This window comes from Salvelinus sp. IW2-2015, unplaced genomic scaffold (genome assembly GCF_002910315.2).
Source record: "Salvelinus sp. IW2-2015 unplaced genomic scaffold, ASM291031v2 Un_scaffold1277, whole genome shotgun sequence".
NCBI classification, from domain to species: Eukaryota; Metazoa; Chordata; class Actinopteri; order Salmoniformes; family Salmonidae; genus Salvelinus; species Salvelinus sp. IW2-2015.
Window position 1 is genome coordinate 141709 of NW_019942814.1, and position 11492 is coordinate 153200.

Below are 11492 nucleotides of genomic sequence, written 5' to 3' on the forward strand. Positions count from 1 at the left end.
GCAAGAGACTCCCAGAGGCATCTGCCATAGGGCACATGAGATCCCAGAGGCATCATGCCCATAGGGGGCACTAGAGACTCCCAGAGGGATATGCCCATAGGGGGCACTAGGGACTCCCAGATAGCATCATGCCATAGGGGGGCACTAGAGGCATCATGCCCATAGGGGGGCACTAGAGACTCCCAGAGGCATCATGCCCATTAGGGGGCACTAGAGGCATTATGCCATAGGGGGCACTGTAGGACTCCCAGAGCATCATGCCCATAGGGGCACTAGAGACTCCCAGAGGCATCATGCCCTATAGGGGCACTAGAGGATCATGCCAATGGGGGCACTAGAGACTCCAGAGGCTCATGCCCATAGGCGGCATAGAGGCATCATGCCATAGGGCACTAGAGACTCCAGAGCTCATGCCCATAGGGGGCACTAGAGACTCCCAGAGCATCATGCCCATAGGGGGGGGCACTAGAGGCATCATGCCCATAGGGGGCACTAGAGACTCCAGAGGCATCATGGCCCATAGGGGGGCACTAGAGCATCATATGCCCATAGGGGCACTAGAGGCATCATGCCTCATAGGGGGCACTAGAGACTCCCAGAGGCATCATGCCCATAGGGGGCACTAGAGACTCCTAGAGTGCATCATGCGCCAATAGGGGGCACTAGAGACTCCTAGAGGCCATCATGCCCATAGGGGCACTAGAGACTCCAGAGCATCATGCCATAGGGGGGCACTAGAGACTCCCAGAGGCATCATGCCCATTAGGGGCACTAGAGACTCCCTAGAAGCATCATGCCCATAGGGGGCACTAGAGACTCCAGAGGCATCATGCCATAGGGGCACTAGAGGCATCATGCCCATTAGGGAGGGTTACCCTAGAGGGCATCATGCCCATAGGGGCCACTAGAGGCATCATGCCCATAGGGGGCACTAGGACTCCAGAGGCGTCATGGCCCATAGGGGGGCACTAGAGACTCCCAGAGGCATCATGCCCATAGGGGGCACTAGAACTCCCAGAGGCATCATGCCCTAGGGGCACTAGAGACTCCCAGAGGCATCATGCCCATAGGGGCACTAGGACTCAGAGGCATCATGCCCATAGGGGGCACTAGAGGGCATCATGCCCATAGGGGCACTAGAGGCACTCATGCCCATAGGGGGCACTAGAGGCATCATGCCCATAGGGGGCACTAGAGACTCCCAGAGGCGTCATGCCCATAGGGGGGCACTAGAGACTCCCAGAGGCATCATGCCCATAGGGGGGCACTAGAGACTCCCAGAGGCATCATGCCCATAGGGGGCACGTGCCCCCTCAGATTTGTTCTGTTTCTTATTTATTTCTGAGGTTAAATTCATTACAAAGAGGGTTGGACTGATCAAAAGTAGGCCAGGTAAATAGTACATAGGGAATTGGGGGCCAACACACAGTCAGGTAACCTTGGCATGACACCTGACCTATCTAGCCCGGAGGGAGATAGCCTCAGCGAGCCTGAAAACAGGACACTAAATGTTTGAACCATATTTAGTGACGAGGTCGAGCCTCACCATCACTACAGCAGCAGGCAGTAAAGAGGACATTTTACATGTCCTACTACCAGTCACTTTTCAGCCATGTTTTTATGACTGGCGCAGGGCTCTAAGGCACTGCTAACGGCGTCACTACAGACCCGGGTTCGATCACGGGCTGTATCACAACCGGCCGTAATCGGGAGTCCCATAGGGCAGTGCAGAGAAGCTGGTTGAGAGAATGCCAAGAGTGTGCAAAGCTGTCATCAAGGCAAAGGGTGGCTACTTTGAAGAATCTCAAATATATTTTGATTTGTTTAACACCATTTTGGTTACTAGATTATTTAATGTGTTATGTCATAGTTTTAATGTCTTCACTATTATTCTACAATGTAGAAAATAGTGAAAATAAAGAAAAACCCTTGAATGAGTAGGTCTTCTAAAACTTTTGACCAGTAGTGTATATAAAAATTAACCTGTGAGTGCCTCTTGGTGGAGGTATATTAAACTAACCTGTGAGGGCCTCCTGGTGGAGGTATATTAAATTAACCTGTGAGGGCCTCCTGGTGGAGGTATATTAAACTAACCTGTGAGGGCCTCCTGGTAGAGGTATATTAAACTAACCTGTGAGGGCCTCCTGGTGGAGGTATATTAAACTAACCTGTGAGGGCCTCCTGGTGGAGGTATAGTAAAAACTAACCTGTGAGGGCCTCCTAGTGGAGGTATATTAAACTAACCTTGAGGGCCTCCTAGTGGAGGTATATTAAACTAACCTGTGAGGGCCTCCTGGTAGCGGTATTATTAAACTAACCTGTGAGGGCCTCCTGGTGGAGGTATATTAAACTAACCTGTGAGGGCCTCCTGGTGGAGGTATAGTAAACTAACCTGTGAGGGGCCTCCTGGTGGAGTATAGTAAACTAACCTGTGAGGGCCTCCTGGTGGAGGTATAGTAAAACTAAACCTGTGAGGGCCTCCTAGTGAGGTATATTAAACTAACCTGTGAGGGCCTCCTAGTGGAGGTATATTAAACATAACCTGTGAGGGCCTCCTGGTAGAGCTGTACGAAGTGGCTGAAGAGGTCTTTGGGGATGCTCTTCTCGTCAGCAGACACTGCAGCAGCACCACCACCTCAGCCTGGCCCACTGCATGCATCCCCTTAGTGGTCACAATACAACACTTCCTGTTTACGTCTACAGGAAGGGAGAGCCGAGAGAAGGTTAGAAAACAAGATAATTCTACAATAGAATGCAGAATGTGATTCTAGTAATGAGTGACAGTACTGTGGCATCATAGTGGGGGGTGGGTTAAATATATTCTCTCAACTATATATTTAATCTCTACTAGTGTGCGGAAAAACAAACCCAGACAAGATGCTCAGAGTGATGTCATAGTGCCAGTTTATTATGACATCTACAGTACATGAAACGATACATGTTAGCCAGTTGGAGCTGGAAGGACCTATGGAGACACTCACAGTTGACCAGTTTGACCATGGCCAGCAGGTTAGCGTTGAGCACAAACACCAACGGGTCAGACCTCCCTCCTCCAGCTGCTGCATCAGAAGGGTCTCAGGACGCTCCTCCACCGTATAGTCTGAGTGGTGCTGCTGGTGGAAAAACAACACACTAAAGTTCCTTTCTAAGGGGGTTAAGCGCGATCGACAGTGAGGCGAGGTGGGGAGGGGTTTAAGGTCGCCATCGACAGTGAGGCGAGGGGGGGGAGGGGGTTTAAGGCGCGATCGGACAGTGAGGCGGGGGGGGGGGGTGGGGTTAAGGCGCGCATCGACAGTGAGGCGAGGATGGGGGTTTAAGGCGCGATCGACAGTGAGGCGGGGGGGTGGGGGGGGTTAAGGCGATCGACAGTGAGGCGAGGATGGGGGTTTAAGGCGCGATCGACCAGTGAGGCTGAGGATGGGGAGGGGGTTTAAGGCGGCGATCGACAGTGAGGCGAGGATGGGGGAGGTTAAGGCGCGATCGACAGTGAGGCGAGGATGGGGGTTAAGGCGCGCGATCGACAGTGAGCGGGGGTGGGGGGTTAAGCGCGCGATCGACAGTGAGGCGAGGGTGGGAGGGTTAAGGCGCGATCGACAGTTGAGGCGAGGGTGGGGGAGGGGTTAAGGCGCGATCGCAGTCGAAGGCAGAGGGTGGGAGGGGGTTTAAGCAGGCGATCGACAGTGAGGCGAGGATGGGGAGGTTAAGGCGGATCGACAGTGAGGCGGAGTGGTGGGGAGGGGGTTAAGGCCGGCGATCGACAGTGGAGGCGAGGGTGGGGGAGGGTTTAGCGGGCGCGATCGACAGTGAGGCGAGGAGGGGGGTTAAGGCGCGGATCGACAGTGAGGCGAGGATGGGGTAAGGCGCGATCGACAGTGAGGCGAGATGGGGGGTTAAGGCGCGATCGACAGTGAGGCAGGATGGGGGGGGGGGTTAAGGCCGCGATCGACAGTGAGGCGAGGATGGGGAGGGGGGGTTAGGCGCGATCGAACAGTGAGGCGAGGATGGGGGGTGGTTAAGGACGCGATCGACAGTGAGGCGAGGGATGGGGGTTAAGGCGCGATCGACAGTGAGGCGAGGATGGGGGGGGGTTAAGGCGCGATCGACCAGTGAGGCGAGGATGTGGGGGGGGGGTTAAGGCGCGATCGACAGTGAGAGCGAGGATGGGGGGGTTAAGCGGCGATCGACAGTGAGCGGAGGATGGGGTTAAGGCGCGATCGACAGTAGAGGATGGGGTTTAAGCACCTGTGCTGTGTCCTCTCATACCTCCTTTAACTCCGGTGGAGATGAGGATGGGAGGAAGTCCGTCCTCCGGAATTAGACTGATGGAGCTGCCTACAGGGCTTCCCACGGTGGCCGCAGGGGCAGGGGACGATGCCTGGAGGGAGGAGGAGAGGGTTTAAGTACAGAAAAACAGGTGTGGAGAATTGTAGAAGGCTGATTAAATTTGTAATTGGCAGACAACCCTTCATATTCACATTGACGAATTCAGAGAGGTGTGTGTTATGAGTTCCAGTCATTGGATGAGTAAGATCAGTACAGACAGAAAGGCATTAAAAGCAGCTAATCTACAGGCAAGCTGAGTGGTGAGTCACCTCCTAACCTGCTGTTATTCTACCAGGCATGCCGAGTCCTGACAAACGTCAACAACTAAACTGCATACTCTGGTTACACGTCGCTGCTGCTGATGGGAAAACCGTCTGTATGAAAAAGGCTTTTCATTCTAGAAATGCGAAGGTCAATCCAGGCTCAACTTGTCCAGGCGTGTTTCCTCCTATTCAGTCAGTCGTTGCTAAACCTCCTGACGAATCAGGACTATAAACCAACCTCAGAAAATCAATTATAAAAATGGTAAATGGACTTTTACTAAAAAATCCTCTTTAACAAACTGTAAGATGTGATCTTTTGACCTTCGGTGCCCAACTGTACCTCTGGCAAATCAGAAGCCAAGGATTTGTTGGAACACTGTGAGACAGCCAATGTTTGCGAGGGGGCGGGGCTGGTAGCAAGGAGCTTGGGGGATTCTGCCGCTTCCCCATTGGGCAGGATTCCATCTGCAAACCACACCCTCCTCCGCTCCCGCGGGTGGAAAACTTTGGACCCTGTGACACACACAAACACAGGTTACATAAATCAAACGTTTACAGAAACCCAAAACTATTATCAAAAGAAATGCAACTAGAATGAAAACTAGTCCTATATGTGAGAAAGGAGAAGAGGTCATTAAGAGGAAGTGAAACAAAGATGTGTCAGATGTCTATGGGAGAGGTTGTACAGGGTCGTATTCATTAGTGCACAACATAGCAAAACGTTTTGCAACGGAAATGTCTTATTGGCTAAGGTCAGGTACTCCCTGTTCCAGTCAGTTTGATTCCGTTTGGTGCCTAATGAACAGGTCCCTGGTGTTGAGGTGTGTAATGGAGAGGTTATTACCCTCCGAGCCGGGTGTTTTGAGAACACCCACAGGGACCATGCCAGTGGGAGGAAGGGAGTCCAGCGCCCCTGAGGTTTGGATCTGCTGCAGAGGTGGGATGGTGCTGCAGTACTGTGCTGGGTTGTTGGGGTTAGGACTATGGTTAGACCCACCACACATACCCCCCCACGAATGAGCTGAGGGAAAATGGAGACGGCGATATAGGATCACTATAGCGTGATATAGGATCACGATAGAGCGATATAGGATCACTATAGCGCGATATAGGATCACTATAGCGTGATATAGGATCACTATAGCGTGATATAGGATCACTATAGCGTGATATAGGATCACTATAGCGTGATATAGGATCACTATAGGGTCACTATAGTGTGATATAGGATCAATATAGGGCGATATGTGATCAATATAGGGCGATATGTGATCAATATAGGATCAATATCAATATAGGGATATATATATAATCAATATAGGGCGATATTAGAATCTATAATAGTCAATATAGAGCATATAGGATCAAATATCAATATAGGGCGATATTAGGATCACATATAGGGGCTTATAGGTCAATATAAGGGCTAATATAGGATCAAGGATATAGGGAGATATAGGGCGATATGTGATCAATATAGGATCAAGATTGATATAGGGATATATACATGATCAATATAGGGCGATATGTGATCAATATAGGGCGATATGTGATCAATATAGGATCAAGATTGATATAGGGATATATACATGATCAATATAGGGCGACATAGGATCAATATAGGGCAATATGGGATCAATATAGGATCAATATAGATATAGGATCAATATACGGAGACAGAATCAATACAGGGAGATGTAGGATCAATATAGGATCTATACAGGGCGATATAGGATCTATATTGATATAGTGAGATATAGGATCTATACAGAGCGATATAGGATCTATACAGGGCGATATAGGATCTATATTGATATGAGATATAGGATCTATACAGAGCGATATAGGATCTATACAGAGCGATATAGGATCTATATTGATATGAGATATAGGATCAATATAGGGCGATATAGGATCTATACAGAGCGATATAGGATCTATACAGGGCGATATAGGATCTATATTGATATGAGATATAGGATCAATATAGGGCGATATAGGATCTATATTGATATGAGATATTGGACGAAGATTGATATAGTGAGATATAGGATCAATATAGGATTCAATTAAACCCCAATTTGATTTGAGATATTGATGATTAGGACGAGGATATGTATAGGAATTTAACTGACAGGAAGTTAAGCAGTAGACTAACGCTCTGCCATATAACTAGGGCCAGGAGTTTTTCCACACCTTACAACTAGGGCCAAGAGTTTTACCTAAAAATGTAAGAAGACCAAACCCCAACCAAACCAAAGTGACTGCAAAGATATTGAAGTAGGACGTAGACATGAAGTTGATTCTAGACGCTGATCTAGGATCCGTATTGTGTTAACATCCTCATGGTTCAGGTCAGGAATGGGATGAGTACGCTGATCCTAGACCTGTTGTTAAATCATTATCTCATGGTTCAGGTTAGGAATGGGATGAGTACGCTGATCCTAGACCTGTTGTTAAATCAGTATCTCATGGTTCAGGTCAGGAATGGGATGGAGTAAGCTGATCCTAGACCTGTTGTTAATATAGTAAAATCTTCATGGTTCAGGTTAGGAATGGGTGAGTAAGCTGATCCTAGACCTGTTGTTAAATCAGTATTCTCATGGTTCAGGTCAGGAATGGGATGGAGTAAGCTGATCCTAGACTGTTGTTAAATCAGTATCTCATGGTCCAGGTTAGGAATGTGATGGAGTAAGCTGATCTAGATCTGTAGTAATAGTGTAGTCACCACTCAGTAAGGGCAGAGTGACAGGTGATACAGACTCTGGCTCTCTCCTGTCCATGTAGATCAGTCTGCTCCTCAGGCTGCAGCAGGCAGCAAAACACTGGAGAGAGAGACACACACACTCAATTATATTAAACCTCTCTGGCCTCCTTCCTGTCCATGTAGATCAGTCTGCTCCTCAGGCTGCACAGAACACACTGGAGAGACACACACAACACACACTCCGGCTGCAGCAGGCAGCACAGAACACCTGGAGACACATTGAAGAGAATTGGTGGAATTCAGTGTACTTCCTGAATGGACTGGAATTGACCCCCTAACCTGCTCTGGAGTGCCAGCATGTCGTGTCTCTGTGTGAGAGATAAGGTCACACCTCCGCTGTACCTTAATGCTAAGCATCCTCCTCTCCAGCCTCAGCTTATACACCGAATTCATCCACACACACCGTTCAGGCACACATTTGTAATGAAATTCACAGCTTCCCCTTCCGCTGGGGGAGGGAACGTGTGTTGTGTGTGTGGTGTGTGACCTTGGGAATGAGACCGTGCTTTATCAAAGTCCATACCTGTCCCAGTGCAAGATTCAGCTATCCTAGAACATCCTATAACACCCAGCTTCAACAATTCAAATGGGTTTATTTTATAGGAATAGGTCATTTTGTTAAATATCAGAAACAAATCATTCATTCTGGTTAGACTTTAGTGGTACAGTCTACTAGAAGCTGTAGTCTACGAGAACCGACGGCGTAGTCTACGAGAAAGACGGCGTAGTCTACGAGAACCGAGGCGTAGTCTACGAAACGACGGGTATTCTACGAGAAACGACGGCGTAGTCTACGAGAAAACGACGGCGTGTCTACGAGAAGGCGGTAGTCTAGAGAAAGGACGCGTGTAGTCTACGAGAAAGGCGGCGTAGTCTACGAGAAGGACGGCGTAGTCTACGAGAAACGGACAGGCGATAGAGCTAACGAAGACGGTAGACAGAAAGGACGGCGTAGTCTACGAGAAGGACGGTGTAGTCTACGAGAAAGAGCTGCTCCTGTGTTTGTTACCATAGTGCCTACGCTTTATTACGGGATCATGGGTCAGTACACATCATGTTCTGTATCAGAAGGGCAGTGGCCTCAAGTCTCATAGATCAATGCACTGCTCTGTTTATAAGCCTCTGTGCAAACTTCGCCATACTTCTTTATTGTTAATTACAGACATACGAGTCACAGACAACCAGGGATGACTAACTCTGGAGTCTCTTTAATCTCCACTGAGTTAGCTACATCTGCTGTGAGTGTTCAGCACCTATGTGGTGCCCCAGGGCAGTTCAAGTTGTTGATGGAGACCTCCGTGTTTCAGCACGTATGTGTGGAATGATCTCCAAGCACTCCAATAGGATGCATTTAGCAAATGTTAGGAGACCTTGTTACTGAACAATGTTTATCATTGGGGTTACTTTCCCCGTCTTGTTCTGTATAACATGTATATGATGTGTTTTTGATGTGTATTGTTGTGTTAAACAGGGCTGACCTGGAAACAGACTTGGTCTCAGCATCAACTCTGTAAAATAAAGGAGCAATACATAATAGACCTCGCACCCACTTTCAAGGCTAGTGATGCTCCTCTTGGTGAAGGTGAAGCGGACTTCACCCATTATATCAACTGGAGCCTGGGAGTCAGGGACCCACACGGGGGCTACCTCCCCCAGGGAGGAGAGCTGTTTCCTGGGCAGAGCCCCCTGGTGGTGATACCCTGCCTGGAGGTCATTGTCCGGGCTGCTCTCTGACCCCAGCACCAAGCCCGACGATGACGACCCGTTTAGCAACTCCCCGTTAACAACAGCGACACAACCACCAGGGTCACCCCCGGCAACGACGGTTCCTGTATCCATGGTTATGTCACCGGCACGGTTGTCATGGTTCTTGCAGACGGCGGTGGTGGTGGTGTTAACGGTAGGTGATAGTTGGTTCTGGACCTGTCCGGATAGCGACCAGGGGATCTGGAGTTTTAGAGTGACCGCTTGTTTGGGACGCGCTCCGCCGAACGGCACGCTTACCAGCTGCAGACGAGTGTTGTTGAGTTTGGAGGGAACACTGCCATCTCCTCCGTTCTCTAGGTTGCTCTCCTCCATCTCCTTCTCCTCTGTTACGGAGTCCTCCTTGGAGGGAGGAGGGGGGAGAGACTGGCCCTCCTCCTCTCTGCGCCCTCGGTCCTCCTCCTCCTCCTCTCTGCTCCCTCGGTCCTCCTCTTCTTCAGTAGTCATGCCACTGGTAAGAACCACCTCTCCATCCTGACCACCTCTGCTCTCCTTCTCCATTTCTCCTATCAACCTCTTCTGCTTCTGAGAGGAATTCCTACACTCCTTCCGCTCTGTCGGTCCCTCCTCCATCAATCCATTTTTAACAGTATTTCCATGACTTTCCCTCTTAGGGATTCCTTCCTCATGTGACTGTACCCCAGCCATTACAGCCTCCTCCCCACCACTGTCCTGAATAGGTGACCAGGCACCAGCTCTCTCAGTCTCTGGCTTGGAGTTAACCTTCTCTGTTATCGCCTCAACCCCTCCCAGCCTCTCCTCAATGGTCAAGTGTGTGTGACTAACGTGAGAGCTTCCATCACCCCTCTCCCCCACAGAGGCATCAGTACGTGGGTCCGAGGGTGTGGGGGGTAAAGGGGTCACCCATGTCTGAATCCCCTTGCAGGGATCTTCACTGAGCCCGTTGAGGGCAGGGCTGGCTGGACTAGAGGGGCTGATAGAGGAGTGGTGGTGGTACGGAGGGGGGCTAGAGGAGGCCGACACAGGGGGAGACGAGCCCTCCTCACCCCCAACCAGCTTGCCGATGTTGGGCTGGGGGAGCGGAGGGCTCTGCACGTCTGCACGGCAGTCTGGTAGTTCTTCTCCCCAGAGTGGGAGCTCGGTGGCGGGGTGGCGTTTGGCGTCGGGCCCCTGGGGGTCGCTGGATGACGGGTCGGGGGGCGGGGGGGTCTTTAAGGGGAGGGGGCCGAGGTCAGGGGTCAAAGCCAGGGCACGGTTCAGAGATAGTAGGTGGGCAGGAGGGGCCAGGATCTGAATCCACTTATCAGACAGACTGGGACTGTCGGTCTCATCTGGGGAGGGAGAGAGGAGAATGAAACACTGGACAGGAAATAGAAGAGTCCATGAGATATCAAACAACAGGAAAGAGGGAAGGATATTACCAGAGACAACAGGAGAGATATTACCAGAGACAACAGGAGAGATATTACCAGAGACAACAGGAGAGAGAGAGAGGGCAGGATATTACCAGAGACAACAGGAGAGAGAGAGAGGGCAGGATATTACATATTACAGAGACAACAGGAGAGAGAGAGGGCAGGATATTACAGAGACAACAGGAGAGGAGAGGAGGGCAGGATATTACCAGGACAACGGAGAGAGAGAGAGGGCAGGATATTACCAGAGACAAAGGAGAGGAGAGAGGGCAGGATATTACCAGAGACAACAGGAGAGAGAGAGAGGGCAAGGATATTACAGAGCACAACAGGAGAGAGAAAGCGGGAAGGATCATTACCAGAGACAACAGGAGAGAGAGGGAAAAGGATATTACAGAGGACAAAGGGAGAGAGAGGGAGGATATTACAAGAGACAAACAGGAGAGAGAGGGAGAGGATATTACAGAGACAAAGGAGAGAGAGGGGGAGGATATTACCAGAGACAACAGGAGAGAGGGGAGGATATTACCAGAGACAACAGGAGAGAGAGGGAAGGATATTACGAGACAACAGGAGAGAAAACAGAGATAACTAGGAAGATTTACAAGACAACAGGAGAGAGAGGGAAGGATATTAACCAAGAGACAACGGGAGAGAGAGGGAGGATTATTACCAGAGACACAGGAAGAGAGAGGGAAGGATATTACCCCAGAGACAATCAGGAGAGAGAGGGAAGGATATTCCAGAGAGACAAACGGAAAGATATTACAGAGCACAGGAGGATATTACAGAGACAACGGAAGAGATACACAAGACGAAGCAGGCAGAGAGAGATATTACAGAGACAACAGGAGAGAGAGGGAGGATATTACCAGAGACACAGGAGAGAAGAGGAGGATATTACAGAAGACAACAGGAGAGAGAGGCAAGGATATTACCAGAGACAACAGGAGAGAGGGAGAGATATTACCCAGAGACAAACAGGAGAGAGGGGAGGGG

The 11492-nt window shown here is 50.0% G+C and overlaps 1 pseudogene; it reads right to left on the reverse strand.

Moving 5' to 3' along the window:
• LOC112070293 (zinc finger FYVE domain-containing protein 9-like) overlaps positions 1-11492 on the reverse strand; it is a 50965-nt pseudogene that overhangs the window by 27805 nt on the left and 11668 nt on the right.